Source organism: Dendrobates tinctorius, unplaced genomic scaffold (genome assembly GCF_039654945.1).
Source record: "Dendrobates tinctorius isolate UK_male_01 unplaced genomic scaffold, ASM3965494v1 ptg000020l, whole genome shotgun sequence".
Lineage (NCBI taxonomy): Eukaryota > Metazoa > Chordata > Amphibia > Anura > Dendrobatidae > Dendrobates > Dendrobates tinctorius.
Window position 1 is genome coordinate 33,434,739 of NW_027361688.1, and position 27,938 is coordinate 33,462,676.

Consider the following 27,938-nt stretch of genomic DNA (forward strand, 5'->3'; position numbering starts at 1 on the left):
AATAAACAGATCGTGCTAATGTTTCTCTGCTATGGGCAAACAATAAGAACTTCACACATCCCACCCAGGCATCTACTGGCTCTAAGCATGTCTATCCAGGAAGGCGAAAACAGCTTAAGCATTGTTCACAATGGTGAACTTCCTTTTAACTGATGCAATCACAACGTGTTCAAAATTTCGCAGATTGCAACCTATACCCAATGGACTTCTCATTCATCCTGATATAATCCTTACTCTAATTAGTTGCAGACACAAAGCGAAAATTTAAAATACCTTGGTACTGAGCCACTTTCACTCTCTAAAATGTCCCTGGGGGCCATCACTTCTTTGTAGAGCACTGTGTAGACAATTACATTTAGAAAAAGAGTTATCTCCTGAGTATACTCAATACAGAATATTAATATTTTTTTTCCCGAATCAACCTCTTACTTTTCCTTTTACAAAAGAATCATCAAAGTTCTTTCTGCCATCATGTCCCACAACGCCTTGACCATTCATCCTGGAAGGTGGCGAGACCAGATCTCATACGGCACAAGCTAAATCTATAGGATGGTGGGAAGCCACGGAGAGAGGTCTGATGAACAGGAGTAGAGACAATTGGTTGGCAGTAACCTTACCCAGAAAACAGGATGGAGAGAACCAAAGGCCTCTATACATATTAGACTCAGGTTGGTCAAACCCACCAATATCAACTGGTTTGTACGATGGCCTAATGTGTATGGAACAATGGCCGAATGATGGTTGGTAGAGATGTTGATTGTACATGTCAAATTTTCAACTGCCAGTTGCAATATTCTCCCATAGATAAGCTGCCGCCAACTATCTTTGTCAGTGGCATAGAGAATACAGGAGCGTTCAACAGAACGCTCTTGTCCATGAGAAAGCCATCTGAGATGGCCATCGGCCAAAACATCATTCATCTGACAGCCATCTAACGTGTATGGTCGGCTTAACAGTGAGAACAGAATAACCACTGCAATATTGCAACAACCCTGAAACATTTTCTGGGTGATTTTTAGTTTAATTTAGTTTACCTTCTATATTTGAGAATTTCCAACATTGTACTGATGGAATAGTCTCTGAATCTTTTAATGGTGTTCTATTTGCTTGATGACTTCTTTGATACTGAGCAGTAATATGTCTGACAATTTAAGAGTCTGCAGAGGAAACAATATAAGATGAAAATGACATCAAATGACCTAGGATAATCTATTTAACCTTCCTGGAGCCTTCGTCAATCCGCATAAAGTCTCAGTCATTAGATAATGTGTTCCAGACAAGGTAAACTGAACAAGTCAAGGGCTCTTTTTGACAAACAGACTTTGAAAAGTAAACTTCATCCAAGTGCAATCATTTACATATCATTTTCCTAGTCTTGCTGAAGCATGTCCTGAAGTCAAAAAGTTGACTCTCAAAATAGACTCTCAAAAATGTTAATTGGCGTCTTTAGGAGAGAGAATGCAAGGCACTAGAAATGGAGAATGGATATAGAGCATCAGTGATGTCTGTGTCACTATATATATTCTCCGGCAATACTCAATCTGCTGTGAATCCTATAAAATTAACAATTTTGCAAATTCGGTAGAACTCTGCTTACAGCATTTTGATATAGGAGCTTTTGTTAAGAAAGCCTGAAAAACTGCTGAAGTATATCAAAACAATCTTGGTGGAATCCAAAATGGACGCTACGGTATTCTTCTCATGACCTATTGGAATTTTGGAGACTTTCTAATTCATATCTTGGTGGCATTCCTGTCTTAACTTAGTGGCACACTTAGAAATGATCTTGGTAGGATTATTCTTAATTTTGGTGGAATTCTTGTAAAAGATCCTAGTGGCATACTTAGAAATAGTCTCTTTATTCTTCTAAATGGTATGGGTGGTATTCTTCAACACAATCTTGTGAAAAGCTGTTGGAGAAAATAGCGCAAAATAGGGTCTTATCTGAGATACAGGTGGCCAATAAATTATGATTGCATTCACCAGACATAGCTGTAATAAGACATAGAAAAGATTCGCTGCAGCAGATCCACGGGTCCAGCAGGACCGGCCATTAAATATCAAAGATGAGAGAAAGCATGGTTACTGTTCTGCGCTGCTGAATCACTGCAAGTCCAGACGTATTAATAATTGTGGTTTTATTCAACGCGTTTCAGAGTACAATAGACTCCTTCATCAGGAGATAAAACAAAATAACATTTTTGTGGTATTTCCTGATGAAGGAGTCTATTGTACTCTGAAACGCGTTGAATAAAACCACAATTATTAATACGTCTGGACTTGCAGTGATTCAGCAGCTCAGAACAGTAACCACGATTTCTCCCATCTTTGATTTTCAACACAATCTTGGTGGCACACTTAGAAATGTTTTTTAGCAGTATTATTCTCAATGGTCTTTGTTGTGAACTCTCTTGATCTGACTTCTGAGTCAAGGCTCCCTCTGGTGGTTGCCGCGGGTAGTGGAGCTGGTCATATTGACAGAAGTCTATCACCTGAAGACGATGATTGGAAGTCAGAAGTTACTGACTGGGAGGATTTAAGTGAGCAAGCTTCCTTCAGTTGCTGCTGGTGATTTGTTTGTCTTCCTGTGCATTGTGAAGTCCGCTTGCCCCCTCCTTGGTCTTGCACCATTCAGATAAGTTATTTGTTTGATGGAATCTTTTGCATTTGATATAGTTTTTGCCTTTCTCTGCTTTCTGCTTTGCTGTGTGGGTTCAGCATTATTCCCTGCTGGGATTTGTGCTGGACCCCGCTCATATGTCACAGCTTATGTCATTCTGTTCAGTATTGCTAATCTCCTGTTATGTTGGTATCTTTTGCTTTGCTTCCAGTTCACACCAGAATGCTGATCTAGCAGGGGAGAGGTGATGTGGCCTCAGTGTTTCTGTATATCAGACGTGTTGGATTTTTTAAGGTTTTTGCGTGATTGCAGACAGTATCTTTTCTGTCCTGTCCTATCTAGACAGTTTGGGCCCCATCATTTGCTCACTCTATTTTCTGACTGCGTTTGTGCCTCATCTTGTCTCACCGACAATATATGTTTGGGGGCTATCTATTTCTTTGGGGACTGGTTCTACTCCGGGGCAGTTTAGCTTTCCCCTTTCTTGCTTTAGGTTTAGTTAACTCTTTGGCTGTGTCGAGGCGTCTAGGGCATCGTAGGCACCTCCCACGGCTAATGCTAGTTGTGTTGTTAGATTTAGGGGTCTGCAATCCGCTAAGTTGCCAACCTTTCTGGTTTCCTTGTTGCTTAGCTAATTTCCCGTAATCCTCCTCGGTGACCGATTCATAACAGGTCTTTGTGAAATCGTAAATGGACATGATGGTATTCTTTTAACCAATTTTGAAGGCGTTCTGTAATCTTATTAACAATTTTTGTGGAACTCTTCTTAATGATTGTAGTGACACTCTTAGAAATCATATTGGTGGCATTCTTCTAAATGGTCTTGGTGATGTTCTTCCCTATGATATTTGTGCCATTCTTGTAAACAATCTTGGTGGAATAGTTGGAAATGGTTTTGGTAGCTTTTTTTATATATTATATCGGTAGCATTCTTCTATACAATCTTGGAGTTTTTCTAAATAGTCTTGACAGCATGCTCGGAAATGGTGTTGGTGGCATCCTTCAAAGAGGTCTTGGTAGCATTCTTGAGAACTTTTGGTGGTATTAAAGTTGGTTCACTACATCAGGCAGAAGTTATACATCTTTTCAGAACTATGTAGAGTAGAGTTGAGCGACTTTGGTCGGATCAGGTTTCATGAAACAAAATTTGTTTCAGATGAAATTGGTCCGACTAGGGCAAAAAAAGTCGGAGTTTCGTCCGAAACCCGACCCCAATGCAAGTCAATGGGGAATAAAAGTCGGCATTGAGTGGATGAATGTCCAAATGTTCAGTTTGTCTGATTTTTCTCTTTATAGGTATATTTTTAAGTAAAATGTAAATTGTTCTTTTATTCTATAAACTACTGACATGTCTTCGAATTTTCAAGCACTAAATTTTGTATTTATTTTCAGAAAATGAGAAATGATCAAAATAACAAAAAATGCAGTGCTTTCAGACCTCAAATAATGCAAAGAAAACAAGTTCATAATCATTTAGAAACAACAATACTATTGTTTTAACTCAGGAAGAGTTCAGAAATCAATATTTTGTGGAATAACCATGATTTTTAATCACAGCTTTCATGTGTCTTGGCTGCTTTCCACCAGTCTTTCACACTGCTTCTGGCGCAAAAATTTAAGCAGTTCTTCTTTGTTTGATGGCTTGTGACTATCCATCATCCTCTTGCTAACATTCCAGAGGTTTTCAATGGGGTTCAGGTCTGGAGATTGGGCTGGCCATGGCAGGGATTTTGATGTGGTGGTCTCTTAGCTTTTGCCAGAGCTGTATATTCAAGCTAAAATCTTTAATAAGTTTTACCCTTGTATGCTCTAAAAAGAACCATGGCCTTAGGCTGGTTTCATACTTGCGTTTTTTTGCGCTTGTTTTTTGCGCAAAAAAAGCATGCTTTTTTCCCTATACTTTACATGGGTGCACATACACATGCGTTTGTACGCGTTTGTATGCGCATGCGTTTTTTTGTAGTGTGCGCTTGGGCGCACAAAATGCATCCTGTTGCATTTTTTGTGCGTCTGGCTTGTCCCAAAAAAAACGCATGCACACGCAATGCGTTTATTTTCACCCAAACACCCATTATAGTCTATGGGTGCGCTGATGTGCGCATGGTAATGCGCACGTCAGTGCAAAAAACATGCTCAAAACCGCAAAAAACGCACACAAATGCATGATGCGTTTTTTATGTGCGTTTGCACTGCGCACGGTGCGCAGCGCAAAAGAAACGCAAGTGTGAAAGTAGCCTTAGCGAGAGTGTTTGACCTTTAGATTGTCTGACAGTAACATATTTTTGGGACTCATCACCCCGTTATATCTGCCATTGAGATTTGCTCCACATTTAGTCAATTATTATCTATCTCAATATTATCACAGCTCGTTCATTCATCATCAGCTATGAGTGTTCATGCTGGCTCCATTGAAATGTTTGCCCGGTTCGTCCTGACAAGTCATTATGATGTTATCAGCAGTTGATGTTGAAAAGTGTTCAAATATAAGAAAGAAATCTTATAAAATAATCTTTAATTCAGCGTGACACAGCTAGGGCTTTTCACAGTGAATTGGCGCAGGGACCGCGCCAGCGAAAACCTAATTTGAATACATAAAACTTTATTCTCATTTTCTTTGTTAACCTATAAGCTGTACTAATGGTCTGCAGATGTGCGTTGTTCACAATCCAGAGATTGACGTACAGAAACCATATGATGGAAGTCACATTGTGTTAGATATTTAGCATTTTCCATGAGATCTTTCTATTTTTAACACTAGTTGGATGTAATCCAGAGAAAGAAGATACTTTAATGCCAGAGATACCTGCAATTGATCATTTTGAAATGTCTAGATTTATAAGAAATTAAATTTCTTAAAGGGAAAATTCAGCTGCTCATAATTTTTTACCGACCGTATTTTGTCATGAAGAAACAAAATGAGTAATACTCATCTTACCAATCCCCTACTGTTGGCATCAGGGTCGGTTTTAGAGAAAGTAGGGCCCCAGGCAAAATTTAAAAATGTGGCCCCAAATGCCAATATATTGCACATCAGACAGAAAAATTTGGGTTGCATTTACATGGGCTATTAAACGAGCGCGATCAACAATACTGAAGTCATTTGATGCTTGTTTCCAGACCTCTACACAGGATGACAAAGAATGATGGGACAGTACGATCACTAATAGATCAATCTGTCCCCATACAGTATCATGTTATCAGCAGCACATCTGCAGTTTTCAACAGGAAATGTGCTGCTGAGAACTGTGTGTCGACTACTTTGCTTCAGTCCTTCTCAGCCCTTATCTACATGCATGTAATTTGACAAACAGTAAGGTTTTTAATACTAGAATTAGTACCATCCCAATTAGGGTCACCGTGAAGTGGTGGGATGGCTTTTGCAGTTTTTGTAATCAAGATTATGTTAACTAAGTACCCTATATTATTTGCATGCACTATTGTTGTTTTTTTATTTACTGTAGGGTATTTACTTATTATGTTTCTGTCTTTTGATATTTTGCTTGTTTAGTATATTGTGCCTCATAGTACTCCACATAGTATAATATGCCCCATAGGCCTCCATATATTATAATTCACAACTCATAGTCCTTTATATAGTATAATACACTCTATATAGTCCTTATATTACAATGCACACCCCATAGTCCTTCATATAGCATAATGTGCCCCATTAGTCCTCCATATAGTATAATACACTCCCAACAGTCCTCCAGATAGTATAATCACACCCCATAGTCTTTCATATAGTACAATGCACACCTCATAGTCTTCCATATAGTATAATGTGCCCCATAGTCCTCCTTATAATATAATGCACGCCCCATAGTCCTCCATATAGTATAATACACTCCCCATAGTCATCCATATAGTATAATACACTTCCCATAGTCCTTCATATAGTATAATACACTCCTATAGCCCTCCATACAGTATAATGCACCTCCCATAGGCCTTCATATTGTATAATGCACACCATAGTCCTCCATATAGTATAATGCACTTACCATAGTCATCCATACAGCATAATCTACCCCATAGTCCTACATACAGTATAATGCACCTCCATAGTCCTTCATATTGTGTGATGCACTCCCCATAGTCCACCATGCAGTACAGGGTGGGCCATTTATATGGAGACACCTAAATAAAATGGAAATGGTTGGTGATATCAACTTCCTGTTTGTTGCATATTAGTATATGGGAGGGGGGAAACTTTTCAAGATGGGTGGTGACCATGGTGGTCATTTTGAAGTCACCCATTTTGGATCCAACTTTATTCTTTCAATGGAAAGAGGGTCATGTGACACATCAAACTTATTGAGAATTTCACAAGAAAAACAATGGCGTGCTTGTTTTTTACATAACTTTATTCTTTCAAGAGTTATTTTCAAGTTTTTCTTTGTTTACAGCCATTGACATGTCGCAAAGGTTAACACATGAGGAGCGGACAGAAATTGTGTTGATGTCTGGTGAACGCAGTACCCAGGTCATTGCAGCAGATTTCAATGCGAGACACCCTACACAAGAAAACTGTCACCATTCCCATTTTATTTAGGTGTATCCATATAAATGGCCCACCCAAAAAAGTCTGCCTCATCACTGAACATAATTTTCTGTGTAAACTGAGTCCTGTTCCAAATTTTGTTTTGCCCATTCTGCAAATTCAGCATGCTGATCTGGGTCACCAACTATTCCCATTTTATTTAGGTGTATCCATACAAATGGCCCACCCTGTATAATGAACCTCATATAGTATAATGCACCATACAGTATAATGCTCTCCCAATAGTCCTCCACACAATATAATCTAGCCCCATAGTACTCCATATAGTGTAATGCATCCCATAACCCTCCATACAGTATAATGCACTCCTCATTGTCTCCATATAACATAATGCAGCCCCAACAGTCCTCCATATAGTACATATAGTATAATGCACACCCCACAGTCCTCCAGTATTATGACTACCACAATATACTCACTGATTTAAAAAATTAAATACATTACTCATGTCTCCCCGTTCTCCCTCTGCTCCAGACTCTGCAGTGAATCTACTCAGCAGCTCCACTACCTGGCACAGCAATGTGCAATGAAGTGATGTTATCGTGCCCACTAGGCTGACACATCAGACGCAGAGGGGGAATGATGGAAGAGGGAGCGTGTTGTGATGCTGATACAGTTGAATGTGCAATGTCGGGCGGGTATGCCCGGAGCCGGCACTTGCATCAGGCCCCCCTGACTCATGGGCCCTATAGCAGCCGCATGGTCTGCCGATTTTAGCGGCACGCCTGCTGGCTGGGTGCCCCTGCAGGAGAGAAGGCCCTGAGTAAATGCCCAGTTTGCCCCACCCTAATGCCGGCTCTGGTTAGCATGGCGCTAAATCATTGTTCTCTTGTTGGACTTTGTATTCTGGCCTCTAGCAATGAGATTTAGACATGAATATATTATGGATGCAGTCAATCACTGGCTGCTAGAGATGAGTGAATCTAATCAATGCAAACTGAATTTGTATTGAATTTTCGAAAAATCGCTGGACCCAGTAAATTCGAACAATTTGGAATTTCATTCAAGCAAATCACCCAAAAAATGCCCATCATCATTTTACCCAAAGCTGAAAATTTCAATAGAGTAATCCTGATTCCTCTGATGAACCTGAATACAAGTAGAAACACCTCGGGAGAACACTCAGAGCCTAAGATGAAAGATGTAGACTCATTATGCTCCACTATCCTGACTGAAGTGCTGGAGAAGTCAACTCTTAAAGTGAAGGGGCTAGACAACCCCTTTAATTTTTGGTAACAGAACACAGGAGGTAACTAAGAAGCATACCAAGGAGGCAGACCATGCTAGTATGTGGCCGTTGGAGCAGCCTGGCACAGTCCTACGTATATTGCTATCCCCTTCTGCATTGTAAGGAGGTGGGGTGTGCCTCACAAATAATAAAAAGGGCAAGGAGGAGGAAACTAAAATGTCTTCATTGTATAAATGGGCTCAATTTCATAATTTCTAAAAAAAAAAAAAAGTCACTCCTTTTTGATTTATACCACTGACCAAAGGACAATTTGGAAACAAAAAAGGAGTATAGCTGCTACTGTAACTGGTTACATGACCCATTGCTCCCAACACTTGAATGCAGTCTATATAGCTTAATATTGGTCCACCATAGTGTTAGTAATTTCTTATCATTAGTTCTTAAAGGAGATTTCTCATTGCAATAAAGCATTGTAATTTTCTAATGAACATTTCTAATATTATCAGTTCCTCATGATTTTCAAGATGTCTGCTTGCTTTCAATCGGATCCTTGATGGCTCATTTCAATTTTTAGTTCTAATAACAGTATTGTAACTGTAATGTTATTTCATGGTCTTGCCAGGAAGAGTGAATATCATCGTATACTTACATTTGAAGGAACCTAAAGGAACTTTCCAAGAAAAGCTAAATTTTCATTTTTTCCTGCTCCGCCAGTCCTCTCCCACCCAACCCCTATTGGTCTTAACAATTGATGGCAAGTATAAGGGTGGGAGGGCTACCTAGAAAAAACATCAAAAATAGTTGAGGCCACTCAGGGTTTGATAAAGAAGAGATAGGTTTTCTATAAAAATTAATTTTTTAATGTCAGGTGGTTTCACCATAATTTTTGAAAGCATTTAATGAAATTTTCAGCTGCATTTCAAACATCTCAAAGCTGACATATAAAAAGGTTGTGTAGACAATAATACGTCTCATGGGCTCATTTATTTTTCTCAAACCAGACTTTACTTCCTTTTCTGATTTAACTTCAGCAATGTCCTTCACCTCCTGGTGGCCGCCTTCCAGAGCAGAACTTGCACATGTTTGAAGACAGGGAGAGGTGAAATCCCAATGAGAGAAATATGATGACTTATTACAACACTCGAACGGAGAAGGAGTGAAAATTCCCATTCCCACGTCCTATTACCTTATAGTCTTATTGGCAGTAACCATGAAATGAACAGAGGATTTGTTACAGATGAAGCAATGAAATATGGATCTCTAGAGGATACTCAATGCATCTCCTGCCACAGTGATATCCAGATAACAATGAACAGGTTGTTTACTGTTTTGTAATAGTCAATTGTCAGGCTTCAAATATAAATCATATTATATTGTTTAAAAAAAAAAGGACAAGGGTCTGGTATGGGTCTTAAGGACTAATCTTCCATGGTCAAGGAAAGAGTGGTGTGATCTTCTGACTTTTATTCTGGAGGCATTCTTTCTTAGGTTCATTTTGATGACGATCAAATGAGCTTATATTTTGATGCCTAGGTTGATGCCTCTTTCAACATTGAAGAGAGCAGATGAGAAGGACAGACAGCCATTATTTCAGACGATGAATTTAGGATTGGGAGAGACTAATGGAGATCAGGGTCTATGAGCAATAATCATCGTGCCATACTTTCTGACTAAACAGTTTGGCTGGGTATACCAATGCTCTGTTTTCTAACGAGCGGGGTGTAGAATGGTGGACTCCCTCCATCTATGACCCATCTATGATGTCCTTATGCCATTATAGGGCACAAGGACAAGAATTCTAAGAGATGTGATCTCCTTCTGGCCTTGGGCCTTCAGAAACTGACCTGGTGTCTGAATGATCAATTTGTTACTTCTTCACCCCTGGTCCACCAATGATACATTGCAAAAAGTTCTCTGAACATGAGAATAGCAGGAATTTCTCTATAAATTGTTAGAAGACTCTCTTTCAGGTCTTGAAAAATGTGTTGACACAAGTATAATTTGATGATCATGCTATAAAAAACGGTAACTTTCGATTTTTATAGCAGTAGCTAAATATTTGCTCAAGACAACATCTGCAAGGAGTTTGTACCTTATCCCCATCTTTGCTTGGGTTTCCTTTGAGTTCTCCGGTTTCCACCAACACTACAAAAACATACTATTAATTAATGGCGCTATATAAGGGAGTAAAATAAATAAATAATATATGTAATTTGTTAAGTCCTGTTACAGATTTGGAAAGGGCTGTCCACAATTTTGATATTGATGGTCTATCCTTAGGATTGGTCATCAGTATAAATTTGGTGGGGGTCCAACAATTCCCCTCGAATCAACTATTAGCGGGTCCAACTACCAGCATGGGTTAACAATCTACGGAGTCGAAATACCACAGCTCCATACACTGTGTAGTCACCACTCTCGGCTACTGTAGCTGTGCTCCCTTTGATTTGAATGGGAGCTGTGAACAGTTGAGGGTGCTAAATGTTGGACCCCCACCAATCTGATATTCAGAATCTATCTTAAAGGTGGGGAAACATATCAAATTCTTGGACAGTCCAACCAAGAAGGCTGATGATTTAATCAATTCTTGTCTCTTCCACAATGTGTTAATGGTCCAAAAATCATTTGTCCTAATGTTTCTATCCCAAAACTATCAAATTTTACATTATTCTTGCACGTGGATGTCTTTGCTTTTTTCCTTATCTGTGTATTTTTGGAGTGTTTGGTATGAAACAAGAAAAGTATGCATGGAGATATTGCCCTAGTGGTAAAAAAGACTGCATTCAGTAGCATAACCTGAAGTTCCTGGGCCTCGATGCGAAGTCTGTAACAGGTTCCTCACCGATTATGTGCCATTTCTAACACTGGAACCTTCTCAGGGCTTCCATACAAATCAAAGTAGACCAAGTCCATGGACTGGAGAGAGACAGAGTGATACATTATTTGTATTGAGGCCCCACGGCAGATGATTGGGGTTGAAAAGGACCAGGAACTTTATCCATTGACAATACATTACAACTTTTGTGAACTGAGAATGTGTGTGCATGGGAGGTTGGCGAGAAAGTGGTCTATCTCTTATTTTAGGCAAATAGGCACCTATAATGTGCTTGAAGGTCCATTAGGCTTTGTCATGCACCATGTCACAAGTTTAAATGCTATTTCTGCACCCTGTGAGAAACTGACTCACTCAGCTGCTTGCAGAGGTAAACCCATGAACCCCTATTGTGGTAAATCACCTGCTGGTTTATTATGAGACAGCATCAATCTTAGCAGGGTTCAGCAAAGTAAAAGTGTCCTTTCTGGCCTAATTGCAAAGCAAAACAAAAATAAAGTTCAATAGATTCCTTTTTCCTGCAGGATTCACTCGTAGGTAACACCCAAAGTCCTCAGCTCCTCCTGGAGCCACGTCTGGAAACTTTCCACTCCAAACACACAACAGAAAAAAAAAAACAGTGGCACAATATTTAAATCCACTCCCTTGAGGTGGAGATATAGTGAGTAGGTGTCCTGCCCATCTCTGACCTACTCACCTAAAAAAAACATCCCTTATCATGGCTGATTAACCCCTTCAGCACTTAGCATGCTGGAGAGAAACATATGGGTTTCTAGATCAGGGAGGAAAGCAATCTTTGTGACACATATCTCCCCTCACATACCGTGCCAGTGACCCTGTCACAACCCCCTTTAGTTTCTCCCAAAAGTAAAAAGTACTAGTAATAATTATTGAACCACCATTTCCTCACCTTACATGAAGACTCACGTACACCCCAAAAAACACAGGCAGGTTCATTATTAATTTAACATCAATACCTCTACATTGAGGTCAAAATATAATAATCGCTTTGTGGATATTTGCGGAAATCTACTAAAATATTTTTAAGACAGTCCATTGACACCTGGGATTGCATTAAAATGGAGTTTGGAGTATTTCATCCATATTTCCTGAGCTGGACTCCCAAAAACTACATTTTGGAAGACTTTTCATTTTTACTTTAAAAGTAACTAAGAATGTAAAAAATGGATCGTGTGGAGGAAGTTTGTATAGGGATTACAGCCGTAAATCCAAGAATTCTTTGTAAATTCTTTGTGGTTGACTTTAAGGTGAAGTAAACCATATGTAGATGTAAGATTCTGGTTTCTGCATTAAATGTAAATAAGTTCCAGTTGCAATGATTACTTGTTGAAAACTTTGGTTGTATAGAGCATAAACCGCAACATATTATCTGATTTCAGCGTAATATACGTCTTCTGAATGATTGCAGCAAAGCTTCGTTGTCTTATAAGGGACATAATCAGTACCTTCATGAATGCTTAGTAGCAAGCCAAGATACAATAGGTCAGTCTGCAGAACAGAAACAGATTCCAATATACCGAAGACGCCCAGAAAGGTATTCATGAAGAACCACAAACGACTTTGATGAAATAATTGGTAGCCTCAGACACGATGGTTCCTTTCATTAAACGTTCCTGTAGTGGTCTTCTATCTATAACACACCATTTAGTAGATGCCTTCCCATAAGTTGAGACTCTGTGGTCTCTGAAGCTGTTCCGATTTCTCATTAGATGTTACTAAAATTCCCAGGAACAAGACTAATCATTCAGGAGGTTGTCTGCTTTGGACAATCTGTTTTTTGTTAATAGAAACCCCTAATAATAGTTGACCACAGAGTGTTTTATTGATAGGACCACCAGTGGTTGGTTGGGTGCAAATTTTGGAGAAACCTGACATTATGTTCCTGATTCATCATTGTCTTTGTTCCTTTTTCCTGCAGTAAAAATTGTTGTAATAGGGACTTTTTTTTATTTGCGCCTTACTAAATTTACATCTTTTTTAAGTTAACTTTACTTAGTTTCTTCTTTTTTTGTTCTATCATGTGGTTGTAGTTTTCTTTATCTTGGTATTTTAGTTTAATTCATTCTTTGTTGTTACTCATCTGTCCCGGATCTAGGCTTTGCTCCCCTCACACTGGTCCGTAAAACTCTGTTAAGCTACCCCATCAGGCTTTGCAGATGACCTGGCACAATCCAATGTGATCATCTGTCTGGCCCTATGTAAGGACTTATGAAACATCTTGGTATTAAGATTTTAGTGTTTCTGAGTCCTGCTTGTCTGCAGTCTTCCAGGACCTCTGCTACTTTGTCCCGGTCTTCCAGGACCTCTGCTAACTGGTCTTGGTCTTCTACGGTCTTTGCTACCTATTCTTGGTCTTTCAGCAGCTCTGCTACCTGTTCCTGGTCTTCCAGGACCTCTTCTTCCTGTTCCTGGTCACCTGTCCACCTGCAGCTTCCAGAACTTCTCCTGTCCACCTGCGGTTTTCTGGACTACTGCTACCTGTTCCTGGTCTCCTGTTAGCCTGTGGCTTCCAGGACATCTCTTGTGCATCTGCAGCTCCGAGGATCTCTGCTATGTGTCCCCTGTCTTTCAGGACCTCTGCTACCTGTTCCCGGTCACCTGTCCACCTGCGGCTTCTAGAACTTCATGTTCACCTGCAGTTTTCAGGACCTCTGCTACCTGTTCCTGATCTCCTGTTAATCTGCGGCTTCCAGGACATCTCTTGTGTGCCTGCAGCTACAAGGACCTCTGCTACCTGTTCCCAGTCTTCCAAAAGCTGTGCGACGTGTCTGCTGTCTCCAAGACCTCTGCTACCTGCCTGCGGTCTCCAAGACCTGTGAAATCTGTCTGCAGTTTTAGAACCTCCGCTACCTGTTTCGGGACTCCTGTCTGTCTACGGTCTCCCATACTTCTGCTAACCATTTCTCGCATACCTCATCTGCCTGCTGTACCAACACCTGTTTACCCACCTGGGCTCCACATCACCTAGTAAGCCTAACATTTGTGACTTTGCTACAAATTTTTAAGTCCCTAATGCACATGAGACTAACTAATATCAATCAAACCAACGATATCAACAGGTTCATCCGATGTGCCAAAGCATCATTTGACCAACAACAATCTAATGTGTATGGCTGGCTTAAGTTTATTTTTGCTCAGTTGAGGTTTAATGGGCAACATTTCAAAGAGTCATATAATCATTTGCCCTTAATGGAGCAAAAAAACATAAGACAAAAAAATCAAAAACAGATTGATCCACCCGCTTAGACCATTTTCAAGAATTTGGAGTAAAAAAGTCAACGAATAGAAATAAAATAAAGGTCACTTAAAGAAACACGCAAAAGAGCATTACCTCGCTCCCATTTGAACCATCAGCATGTCCAAGTAATCCACGCCTGGTCATCCATACACTTGGAGACTGAGTAATCTGCTGGTTAGATGGCATTTTGTTTAGTCCTTGTTAGACAAATAACATGTTTTTGAACAATGTCTGGCATCCGGCTGTTTACCTGTAGAGGAATAAATAGGTTGTATAGAATTAAAAGAAATTGACTTTTCCAAAAACGGAACCACATGTGTCTATTAACGACGTCTGGTATTGCTCCACAGTTATAATCAATGAGGCTTAACCTTCATGTAAGACACAGGAACAAGAATGGGGTTGTTTCTTTGAAATAATGAGATACATCTTCTAATCCTAAACAACCAATGTAGGCGTAAAGTAAGCAGTGGTGTAGACACCAATTCTTGGTGACCTTATGGCATTGTTTATCTACTCCAGGGAAACATGCCCAAATTGTGATAGTTCACCAGGATCTTTTGACCCAGAAATGTAGTGTTTTGTTTGTGGTAGCCAAAGGATGTTGGCTCATGGTGAGGATATTGTTATTCCTATGATAAGTTATCTCCTGACCCCAGGATAAGTGATAACTGGCTAATAATTGTGGGTCTGAGTCTGACCCCTGGGCTACTCACCAATCCCGAGACTGGGGCAATGAAATGCATATTCGCTTCAACACTCCATTCATTTTCTATGAGATTTCTATAGACAGTCAATTACAGTGCTCGACTATCTTCAGCAGTCCCATAGAGCAGTACTTGTCACACTCTAAGGCTGGCCTCACCCGTGCAGCCCAGTGCGACCCCTTCTCAAGCCTTATATTTCCACCTTGTACAATAATAACACCTATACTTCCCTCCAGTGCCATTACAGCGGTGTCGGCACTGGTTCTCGTGGGGATCCCTGTGACCAATCAGCCATGGATTCCCACTCTCTGCCTTTGGATGAATCACATACATCTGGTGGAAGTGAGAGAACAGCAGCTCACACTTCCTCCAATGTCACCAGATCCCCGGAAGAGCCAGTGACGACATTGCTGAAACGGCGCTGGCAGCAGAGGTGAGAATATGTTGTTATTTTGCAATGGGAAACATAGGGAATGAGAAGAGGTTGTCCAAGTAGTCTGTAAGTACGGTGAGCTATTAGAATAATGTAACACGCCATAATAATGACTTCCCAACAGCCCAGAAAATCAAAAGAAGATCAAAAAATTCCAGGACGTGAGGAGATTCGCGAGCCTTCCATCCAATTGTCACAGGTTACTGACCTGTCCCTTAAAATCTTCTACTTTATGGCTAATTCTCTAGTGTTAAAAAAAGTAGTTAAACCACATAATACTAAAAGCACATAAATAATGAAATAAAAAATTAAACATGTAAAATAAATATAAATTACATTAAAGAAATAATAAAATAAATAAAAGTAATATATATAAAAAATGAAATCAATAAATTAAATTAAATTAAAATAAAACCACTTAATACAGTGAGTAATCAGATCCCAACAAGTGAAGGCATATCCTGAGGTTATGTTATCACTTAATGATAGTTTTGACCTCTGTGACCTCCACGATTCTGAGAATGAAGGGTATCAACCATTCAATAAGTAATAACATGTCTAGAAATTTGACAAATCTCCTTAAATGGTTATCTTAATTATCTATCTTAAGGAGTGCACCTCTCCAGGCCTTTTGGCTTTGTTTGCCTGTGGAGAACTCCTGAAGATTGACAGTTCGGGCCAACAGCATGGCTGAGCCACTATGCCAAATGCGGCATGGTTGAGCCACTAACCCAAACACGGCATGACTGAGCCACTAATTCAAATGTGGCATCGCTGAGCCACTAACCCAAACACGGTATGGCTGAGCCACTAATTCAAATGCGGCATGCCTGAGCCACTAATTCAAATGCGGCATGGCTGAGCCACTAACCTAAACGCGGCATGGCTGAGCCACTAACCCAAACGTGGCATGGCTGAGCCACTAACCTAAATCCGGCATGGCTGAGACACTAACCTTAACACGGCATGGCTGAGCCACTAACCCAAAAGTGTCATGGCTGAGCCACTAACCCAAACGCGGCATGGCTGAGCCACTAACCCAAATGCGGCATGGCTGAGCCACTAATCCAAGCGTGGCATGGCTGAGCCACTAACCTAAATGCGGCATCCCTAAGCCACTAACCCAAATATGGCATGGCTGAGCCTCTAACCTAAACACGGCATGGCTGAGCCACTAACCCAACTGTGGCATGGCTGAGCCACTAACCTAAACGTGGCATGGCTGAGACTCTAACCTAAACACGGCATGGCTGAGTCACTTACCCAAAAGTGGCATAGCTGAGCCACTATTCAAATACACGGCATGGCTGAGCCTCTAATCAAAAACACGGCATGGCTGAGCCACTAACCCAAACATGGCATGGCTAAGCCTCTAACCCAAATGCAGCATGGCTGAGCCACTAATCCAAGTGTGGCATAGCTGAGCCACTAACCTAAATGCATCACGAAACAATCACTGACCTCAGGGAGACCAGTCAAAGAAAACACTGCGGCAGCCGGCAAAGGCGCTCAATCACAGTGAAATCCTAGATGCAATGCTCCCTGGGAAATATGAATATGCAAATAAAGTCCGTGGAGCCTTATTTAAGAGTCTCAAACACAGGACTAGCCAGATCTTCCTCCAGGGACGGACCCAGCTAAGGGGTGGCTCCTTTCGGAAACCACCATTACCACCATATTAAGTGGCCCTTTAAGTCAATATCCAGCTCTTTACGAGTTTACAGATATGACAAGGGAAATACCAAGGCCAGGTATTCATCCACAGACAGCTGTTTCGGGGTGTTGCCCCTCATCAGTGTGGAGTAGGATTCTGGCTAGGTGGGAGCAATGCCTAGTAGACCAACATCACGAAACAATCACTGACCTCAGGGAGACCAGTCAAAGAAAACACTGCGGCAGCCGGCAAAGGCGCGCTCCCTGGGAAATACGAATATGCAAATAAAGTCCGTGGAGCCTTATTTAAGAGTCTCAAACACGGGACTAGCCAGATCTTCCTCCAGGGAAGGACCAAGCTAAGGGGTGGCTCCTTTCGGAAACCACCATTACTACCATATTAAGTGGCCCTTTAAGTCAATATCCAGCTCTTTACGAGTTTACAGATATGACAAGGGAAATACCAAGGCCAGGTATCCATCCACAGACAGCTGTTTCAGGGTGTTTCCCCTCATCAGTGTGGAGTAGGATTTTGGCTAGGTGGGAGCAATGCCTAGTAGACCAACATCACGAAACAATCACTGACCTCAGGGAGACCAGTCAAAGAAAACACTGCGGCAGCCGGCAAAGGCGCTCACCTCTCACCTCTGCTGCCAGCGCCGTTTCAGCAACACCCCGAAACAGCTGTCTGTGGATGGATACCTGGCCTTGGTATTTCCCTTGTCATATCTGTAAACTTGTAAAGAGCTGGATATTGACTTAATGGTGGTTTCCGAAAGGAGCCACGCCTTAGCTGGGTCCTTCCCTGGAGGAAGATCTGGCTAGTCCCGTGTTTGAGACTCTTAAGTTATGCTCCACGGACTTTATTTGCATATTCACTAACCTAAATGCGGCATCCCTGCGCCACTAACCCAAATGTGGCATGGCTGAACTACTAACCTAAACACGGCATGACTGAGCCACTAACCCAAACGTGGCATGGCTGAGCCACTAACCCAAACCTAGCATGGCTGAACCACTAACCCAAACGTGGCACGGCTGAGCCACTAACCCAAACACGGCATGGCTGAGTCACTAACCCACACGCGGCATGGCTGAGTCACTAACCCAAATGCGACATGGCTGAGCCACTAACCCAAACTATGCACTCTCTAGTGCTGATAGCAGAGGCAGCTTTACATCTGCAGCATCGGAGCAGTGCCGAGGCACTGTAGCTAACCGAATCCAGCCATCTGGCCAGCTTCACAGCAGCGATTACAATCTAGATAGCAACTGTGCAGTTCTTGCCTAGGAAACTGGTCACTTCTGATTGACTGCAGAGGTGGCAGTTAACTTAGGCAATTAGGTGGAAACTATAAATTAAGGAAAATTAATTGCAAAGTTACAGCTTTGCCCAATTATGACTATGAGAAAAACCCTTTGATGAGTCTGAATCTATTTTGCAGGCACTTTGTGTATTGTAGATTAGCGACTGAGGTGTGCTGCCACATAGTGCCTCCGTATGGCACCATATTACGGAGGTATTCTCCCGTAGAAATAATGAATGGACAAGGAAGCATTTCATGGTCTGCAGAGACAATTAAGACAATTAGAGTTTTTACATTATAGAAATCCACATGACCTTCTTCCCAACTGTTCAGTAGACCCGAGCGCTTCCAACCACGACTGACATCCCCCCTGTATAGCATAAAACACAAGCCTACTATTCATGGCCAGGTGCTAATCATTAAGGAATGTTTTCACACTGTGAATATTGCTGAAATGAGCCAATAATTCAATCAGGAAAGCACCACTGGCTTATGTGCTCGCCCAAAAATGGTGAAGCTCCGTGCCAAGGTCAACAGTGAGAGGCATGTCCTCAACATCAGTATTCATTTCTATATCCCTTATGATCTACTGGAGATTGAGCAAATTTCTACTCAACTATAAATGTTGTGGAAGATATGTAAGGAATTAGTAAACCATTGACACCTAAGTTCCCTCATAGCCTGCCTCTGAAGTCGTCTGATCAGCTTAAAGGGGTTGTCCAATAAGCAGCATTTATCCACGGGACGGGATAGTTACTAAAGGTTTGACTGATAGTATCTCCCCCGACTCCTCCATACACATGAACACTAGCTTGGCCAACACACCTGTGTCCTCTATGGGAGAGTTGCTGCCAGACTCCATTGACAGCAGCTTATCTTCCAGAGAACAAAAAGATTGGCTGTTGAAAAACCCAGCAGGTAGGCTCCTTGACAAAAAAAAATGGATATCCAGCAATCCCAATGAAAAATTAAAATATTCACATTTATTCCAAAAACCTTAAAAACATACTAGAAATGAAAGAGGGGGTTAATGAAATTACATGGATGACGCGTTTGAAATCACATTGGCCAGGCTATGATTAAGAACCAGTGTGGTTCGAAACGCGTCATCCATATGATTTTATTCACCCCCTCTTTAATCTCTGGTATGTTTTTGAATTTTTGGAGATAAATGTGAATTTTTAATCTTTCATTTGGATTGCTAGATTTCCATTTTTGTTTTCAAGCGCTCCACACAGTAACCAGCTGGAAGATCATTATTCGTTCATCCCTCCTTGATTTTGTGGATGCACGAGTTATACCTGACCTTGGGAGAGTTAATTAGTATTTTTCCTTTATTTTTCTACAGGTAGAAATTTCTCCATTGAAATCATCTGTCCAGAAGAGTCAAGAGGTCTCCATATACATTAAACTGTTGGTGATATTGAAGGGTTTGGCCAACATTAGTCTAATATACTTTATAGGGGCGTAACTACAATAGGTGCAGGGATGGCAATTGTACCCAGGCCCTGGAGCCTTGGGGGCCTGGAAAGGGCCTATATAAAAAGACCAAAGTTATTAAAGACTTGAAATAAAAGGGGGCCCCATTGGAGCTGCTGCATTGGGACACATGAGCGTCACGTTGCCCCACTGTATGGAAGCCTTAAAGGGAATCTGTCACCCCTTTTTTCGAATATGAGCTACCGGCACCACCATCAGGGGCTTATCTACAGCGTTCTGTAATGCTGTAGATAAACCCCGGATGTAACCTGAAAGATAAGAAAAAAGAGTTAGATTATACTCACAGGGGGGGCGGTCCGATCCGATGGGTGTCGCGGTCCGGTCCGTCGCCTTCCATCTTTATATGATGCCGTCCTCTTCTTTCATTCCTGTCTTGGCTCCTGCGCAGGTGCACTGCTCTACCCTGTTGAGGGCAGAGCAGAGTCCTGCAGTGCGCAAGCGCCGAGAGAGGTCCGGCGCCTACGCACTGCAATATTCTGCTCTCCCCTCAACAGAGCAGAGCAGTGGGCCTGCGCAGGAGCCACGACAGGAAGGAAAGAAGAGGTCATCACCGTTGGAAGATGGGAGGCGCAGGACCGCAACACCCATTGGACCAAAACCGGACCGCCCCTCGGTGAATGTAATCTAACTCATTTTTCTTATCTTTCAGGTTGCATCGGGGGCTTATCTACAGCATTACAGAATGCTGTAGATAAACCCCTGATGTCAGTGCTGGCAGTTCATATTTGAAAAAAGGGGTGACAGATTCCCTTTAAGACCTTCAACAAGTACTGAGAGGAGGGGACCAAACTCTGCTATGGGATTGAAAGAGTAGTGTGTATGTGGAGTAGAAAGTAACTATTCTGATCGACACCAACCCCATAGACTGGCAGTGCCCATTAGTAAAATACAACATATGGCATTCAACAGGATTCACCAAGGTTTCATTTCAATGGGCAACCTTAAAGTCGGAAAAGTACCACTGGGGCCCTTGAGCTTCAAGTTACGCCACTAAGTGCTGCAAATAATAACAGACACCCGGAGCAGGGTTGGATCTGGGGAGGGTGAGTAAAGACCAGTTTTTGTTTTTTTTAAACAAAGTGCAGCTGGGGGACAGGGTTTTTCCTCCTCGAAGCCTTCTTTGGCCATGACCTGTCCACTGTTCTGGCTCAATTCATTATTTACATCCTGCCACCGGTGGAGCGGATAACAGTTGAGGGGATGCTGGATATCCTGGACAATTCCTTTAATGATCCCTTTAATGAAAGTTAGAACTGCATAGTGGTCACTCCCAACTAGCCGTGCAAGGAGAATCATTCACCTAAATAAAAGCACACTGCAGTGGGTGGCCGGGAATGCCCATAAGCAGAAGAAAAATTATGAAAGGGGTGCAGCACTGAAGAAGGCCGCGTTTTCACAATTTATGGGAGTCCCAAGGATTCTGTCTCTTCTGTTGACATCACATTGACAGAGCAGCTCCTTCTCTACGGCCCTGTTCTATTGACAGGATGTCACTGCTGATGTCATGCTGATTGACAGCTAGCTCCCTAAGGCCTGCCTGCAAGGAGCCCGCTGTCAATCAGCATGACATCGGCTGTGACGTTCTGTGAACAGAACAGTGCGGACGAGAAAGAGTTTCTCTGTTGATATGAGGTCAAATGCAGCAGTAAAATCAGTGGCAGGAGAGGTCCGTGACTGTGGGTTGCCCTCCCAGGGCTGTGGGGTACTCGGTACCGGGCCGGTATCAGCGGGATGTGTCTCAGCAGCGGGGACCCAGTCCATGGCCCTGGGCGCCCAAGTAATGGGGGAATGTAATGGTTTGAATGAATAGTTCATGACGCCACCTGTGGTGTTCGGCAAGTGAGATGTTAGGCCGACGCTGCATGCAGATCCTCTGGGGCTGGTGGTGTGTTGCAGCCAAGATGGTGAAGCTCCCCACAGGTGGAGCTGCAGCCCCAGGGCAGTGTAGATGTGGGGGAAGAGGAGAGGCACAAGCGGAGTAGAAGCTGGTACCCAGATGTAGCGGGGTTGGATGCGTTGGCGCAAGAATGAATGGAGGACACCAGGGCTTGCAGTTCCAAAGCTTTACTCACAGTCTGTAGTACACACAGGTGTCTGCCTCCGTACTGTGTCCTCCGGGTCAGGGACTCAGTCAACCTCCAGGCAAGATGGAATGCTCCCTTCCAATGCTCCGCCAACTTATGTGCCTTTCTGAACGTCTCCTCTATAGCGCCTTTAAGTGTGAAGTACTCCCAGTACTGAGTTACACTGGAGTGCCTCCTGACAGATGTTTCCATGAACTCTACTTGTACGGCAGACAGCTGTAGCCTACTTCGGGGACTCTCTACTCCTGAGTCCCGGCTCACTATCCAAGTTGCTGTTGTGCCCCCAAGTCTTAGATGGGAGTAGTGCATTTACAGCCCACTACTCCACCGGTGTCTGCTGCAGAACCATTAATGTCCATACAACCTCGGGGACCAAAAAATGCAAAAAAGAAGATGTTTAGTAACAAAGTAACTTAGAAAACAATATTATTAACAAAATAACAAAGAAAGTATTCAATTTTATTGTTTTCACAGGACTATGGAATATGGATAATGATTGTATGAGATTTGTGGAGGAGTCAAGTAGTAAGTTTTGCCCAGTTTATATAGTTTTAGGAGGAGGGAAAACAATAACAATTTAATTAAAAATATTCCCTCCAGTTGGGTCTATGATAGAAAAAATGTTTCATGCTTTGTGTAATTGTGTGTTTTCCATTAACAGACCCTTAATTCATGGGGGCGGCCTCACAATGGGGTCCCATTTCTGTATAACACAATGGGCTATTGAATTAGTTATTGTAAATGAGCCGCTGGTCAAAATTCTAAAAGAAAAGAAAACACGTCTTGTGTTATTACAGGGTACGCTAGCACGGATGTAATGGTTCATGGCCAACAGCTTTGTTGCTATACACATCTCTCTGGCAGTGTTCTCACTTATCACCACCAGTGCATGATACGATACAGGCTGGGGGCTTGCACGGGTGCATTGTGCGCTCAGGGCAGCTCGGAAAAGTTTATGAATAACTTTGGCACTCAATGTTATTTTAGGAACCCTAAAGCAAGCTGCCCCTTCCCTCGCCCTCCACCCTCTCTGCTCCTGATGAAAGGCAACTCTGTCACAGGAGTAGGGAAATTGCTGAAAAAGCTTCTTTTTATGAGATGCTGACTGAAGATTTGATTAGCGAACGTCCACCCTGGGTAAACAGTCTGTGCATGAGCAGAAAGGGTACTGTGAAGCAGGCGAGGGATGAAAAACATAATACTGCACAGAAGGCAGCGGGAGAGATATGATGTCACTATGTTACAATCGAATTTATACACCATTTCTTATCTTCCATTTACAGAGTTATACTATGGGCCAGATTCATTATTGCGTTTTTGTTTTTTTGCCTAGTTTTGGGTGTTTTTTTTCCTTTTCTTCATTTGCACCTTATTCTTTCTTTTAATTTTCACCTTTTTTCAATTCTAATTTTTATGCATAGCGCCGACTTCCCTGCACGCTGCCCTCCAACCTCTGGCAGTTCAATTCAGAGATATCAGCCACTGTCTTGGCAGCGCCAATGTCCCTCACTTGTTCACGCACCTTCACTCCTAATTCCCTAGACGTAAGGCCTACTTAACTCATAGGGCAACCACAGGTAGTATAGTAGCTCACATTCACGGTACTGCAAGAAATGTGATGGTTAGTAAGGAATTGTTTATTACCATGAGCCGATTCCAAGGTGGTGCTGCAAAGGACATTGGCGCAGGTAAGACTGGCCACATGGAAAGCCACCTTGAACCAAAGGGGTTTGATATCTTTTGTACATAATGACTTTTCACAAGGATATCTTTGAGGTTCCTCGAGCGCGTAGGTGTCATAAAAGGTGATTTAGCAAGGAAAGATCACAGAGAAGGTTCAATTTTGAGTATCGGCAAATGTTTGGCAAGGATAGCTCTCATATTGGTCCGTCATGATTATATGGTGAAGAGAATCGTATTGTGTCATCCTAGTTCTTTTTCGGATTCGGTTGATACAACAATTGATTTCGGGAAGTGGACTTTTCTCCCTTATACCCATTCTTGATACACCTACGGCTGTACCCCCTGTTCAAATCTCCTCCTGAGGTCATCAGCCTGCACCCTAAATTTCTCCTTGGATGAAAAAATCAGCTTTATCCCAAGGAATTGCCCTACTGGGACCGCCCTGCTAGTAGCAAAATAATGAGCAGATGTCGCATGTATCAGAGAACTGACAGATGCCGATTTCCTACAGTGTGCAGACTGCGTCAAAGTGTCAGATTTTTTTATTGTGGGAGTGTCTCTTTCAGTAGTATAGGCTGGATGTGAGGTCTGTGATTGGCTCATATATCATCACAGCTTCTATCCTGCACAATTTCCTCTTCATCTGCCCTTTTCCTTATCTGTAGCGTTTCTATGACCTCTCTAGGATACTGTCTTCCCTCTCCATGTTGTGGAGATTTGTCCTCAACCCTCCTCCTCATTGCTGATATCTCTAAAACCAGCTCCACAAATACAAGTTCCAGGGTTTGTGTGTGGCCATCGATTCCCCATCTGGCTGCAGATTGCTTGACCGAACTCCACATCCTCATATATGCATATAAAGCTGATGAATTCGGATCAGGAAATCAACAGCTGTTTTGGAAATCATGGTCCATACACAAACCACCAAACTTGGACACGTGAAGCCTTACATGAAAAGTAGGTAGGGGGTAGAGCGCCAACAGAAGCAGGAGCTCTGATGGATTTGTAACATTTTTGCAGACCACTCTACTAGGAAGAGGTTGCAGACCCCCTGGTTGAAAATTTTAAGGAAGACTATTTGTAAAGTGGCTGAACTTTGCATTTAGGAAGCAAATGTAAACTGTAAAAAAAAACTGTGGCAAAGTGTACATAGCCTCTGTTCACATGTCCAATAGATATTTCCATTTTTTGCATCCGTTTTGTGATTACAAAAATGGAGATACAGGAAATACGGAGCCGTATGCCAGGAACAGAGAGGAGCAGGAACAAGAGGAAAACAGCACCAGATTCAGGAGAACGGCGAGATTTACACCCGGTAAAAAAAAATATGTATTTCTGGGAAATGACGTGTCCTCTATAATTTTTAATCTTCTCAGTTTTACCTGGATTATGACAGACAGATATATTTGGGTATATTATTGTATTACGGAAAAAGTGGTCTGTGTAAGAAAGGCGCGTCTCATACTGAGTGTCCGCCGCAACACTCCACCACTTCAAACCTAAAAACTGCTGCTAAGTCAATACCATCAGAAACACGTTCCTATGGTATTCGAGAGGCGACTTCTAGGTCTCCTGCCTCGTAAATAAGGGAATAGTTTGCTTTTGAAATCAGATCTCTTACACATCCTCTCAGCGCCTCATTACACTTGTGACCCAATAGAAGAGCATTGGGAATGGAGATGGTTTGGTTTTGGATGGTAAGGAGAGAAGGTTTCTGCCCGTTCCTGTTTTGCATGGTCTGGGTCACTTAGCTGTAGACAAGAAAATGCCATTAAGACATTTACGGGTGAGAGACTTCATCACATAGGCCTGGTTTTTCTGCCAGTCTCAGTCAACAGCCAGTTAAACACAATGAGATGTTGATATGGATTAGAAGTCATTATCGGCCCACACACACTGCCGTCCAAACCGCCTCATGGAGTCGTCAGTAAGAAGAATTAACTTCATTGCCGGATGTGAACACTGGAAAACCTACCGGTGAGGTAAAAAAAAAAATAGTCACATTACAGTATTTTCAGGGATCCAGCGCAGGCCTCAGGACACTGACCTAGCAGAATCAAAAATAGGCAACACTCCATAGTATTAGGTCTCATTCAGACATCCTAGTATTATCATGGTCCAAGTATGGACTGCAATGTATGGTGTGGTCACCTGACCCATAATCAACAGCTTCATAAATGCCTAGAAGGCTGTTGAGTTTGGTCAGGAGACCTGTGGCCACACTGAGCATCACAGTCCATACTTAGACCATGATAATACATGGATGTCTGAATGAGGCCTTAAACTGGAAAGATGAATGAATGAGAGGATGGATACATTACCTGCAGCACTTTGGAGTGTTTCCTGCCTTTTATATATTCCATAAAATATATATCATATATATATATTATATAATATATAATATTTTATAATAGATAGTTTAATAGATAGATACAGTGTCGGAGTGAGGTGCCAAGGGCCCGCCAGTAACATTGACTTTGGGGGGGCCCACTTTTCTCCCTCGTTCACAAATTTACATACCGTATATCCTATTTAATAATAGACTGGGAGGTTTGATTAATGAATGATGAGATGCTGCTTTTTCTGTACAGAGTGAAACAAGTGAATTATGCCAAGTACTGCCCACAAAGTGGGGTTTGGGGCCCAGATTTTCAGAGGGGCCCACCGGGGGATTTCCCTGTTCCCCTATGGGCCAGTCCGAGCCTGGATAGATAGATATTAGATAGATTAAACACGATCGAATAATTATTTGGAACACTTTTGCAACTTTTTCTATTCTTCACAGTAGTTCACACCATGAAAACGTTAGACCAGAGGATGATTTCCATCATTTCACCTACATATCTCAGATACCAGGTTCCCTAAAATTATGCTATCAGGTTTACTATACATCTCGTTTACGTCAAATATTAGCAATATCGGGATTTGGCTCTGTGATTGGCTACGTATCTTCTTCTCCCCCGTAGAAATTTGTTCAATGCATTCAGTTCTATACAATGGTTGAGGTTAGGAATGGCGTGACTTCATCATATGAAGGAGACCCAAGTTCTTTAGGAGTCTCCCCCTTTGTCTCAACACAAGGACTATACGAATGCGTCGTTAACCGCTGCCCGTCAGTAAGCCGTATAAATATTTTTCAGCACCTCGCCGTCCATTTACTTACACTGAATCCCAATAGTGTAAACCTAAGCCAAACCGGTCAGAAATGAAAGACCTCTGAGAACAGGGAGGTCATAAGTAGAGTCACCTTGCAACACTTCAAACACACGACTTCCCTGCATCAAAGGGTGGGATAAGTTAACCTCTTCACTCATCCATTCCCCTCTAAATGTGGACATCAAAAGCAAGACTCTTTCTCCCATCCCCACCGATTTCGACTTTTTCTTCTTCTAGTGTTGAAACATTATCCATTTTTCACTTGGACAAGTTCAAATAAACGACTTGGGTTGTTGGCCTGGTTTTCATTAAATCCTGAACCGAGTTTCCTTCCCGTGTTAAGGCATTTTGTCTGTCAGAGGCTGGGTGGGATACGGTTCATATTCTATTTGCTAGAGGGGGCTTTTAAGTGGTCGGAGTGGCCAGGGAATGTGTTTTCATTTCACATAGCAAAAAAATGGGGACGATAGATTGATAACATGGACCATTCATGGAGAGGTCAATCATTGAAGCTAATTTCACTTAATTACAAGAGTTTTCATATAATGCCCCACCAGACGTTATAGGAGAAGGCAAGGCGGGTCATTATTCATGTTTACTTATATGTCTGGCAGAAAAGAATGAGGTCATTGAATGAATATTGTAATAATGTCATATATCATTTGATAAAACCCAATATCCCTCTTCTTAAGAAATATTCACGGGAGTCCAGATTGATGAAAATGGACAGAAACTTTAACTTCAAGAGTTGGAGGTCAACTATTAATACATCCTCTGAATTGAAAGGGAAAATGATCCATTGCTTAAAAAAGAATTTGTTTTCCATGTGTTTAAAAAAAATTGGCACGATCTTTATCCAAAAATCCAAAATAATTATGTTGCCATTTTCACACTGGCCACTGGGGTATTTTTTAGACTTATACATCCTGTCCGTTCAGGAAGAGTTTTCA

General features: G+C 41.9%; 1 long non-coding RNA gene across 1 annotated transcript in view; it reads right to left on the bottom strand.

Moving 5' to 3' along the window:
- Positions 1-14,328: 14,328 nt before the first annotated feature.
- Positions 14,329-27,938, bottom strand: part of LOC141083620 (uncharacterized) — a 114,127-nt gene continuing 100,517 nt past the window's right edge. The window contains exon 2 of the long non-coding RNA XR_012230773.1: positions 14,329-14,715. This is a non-coding gene — a long non-coding RNA (uncharacterized lncRNA). The remainder of the gene's footprint in view (positions 14,716-27,938) is intronic.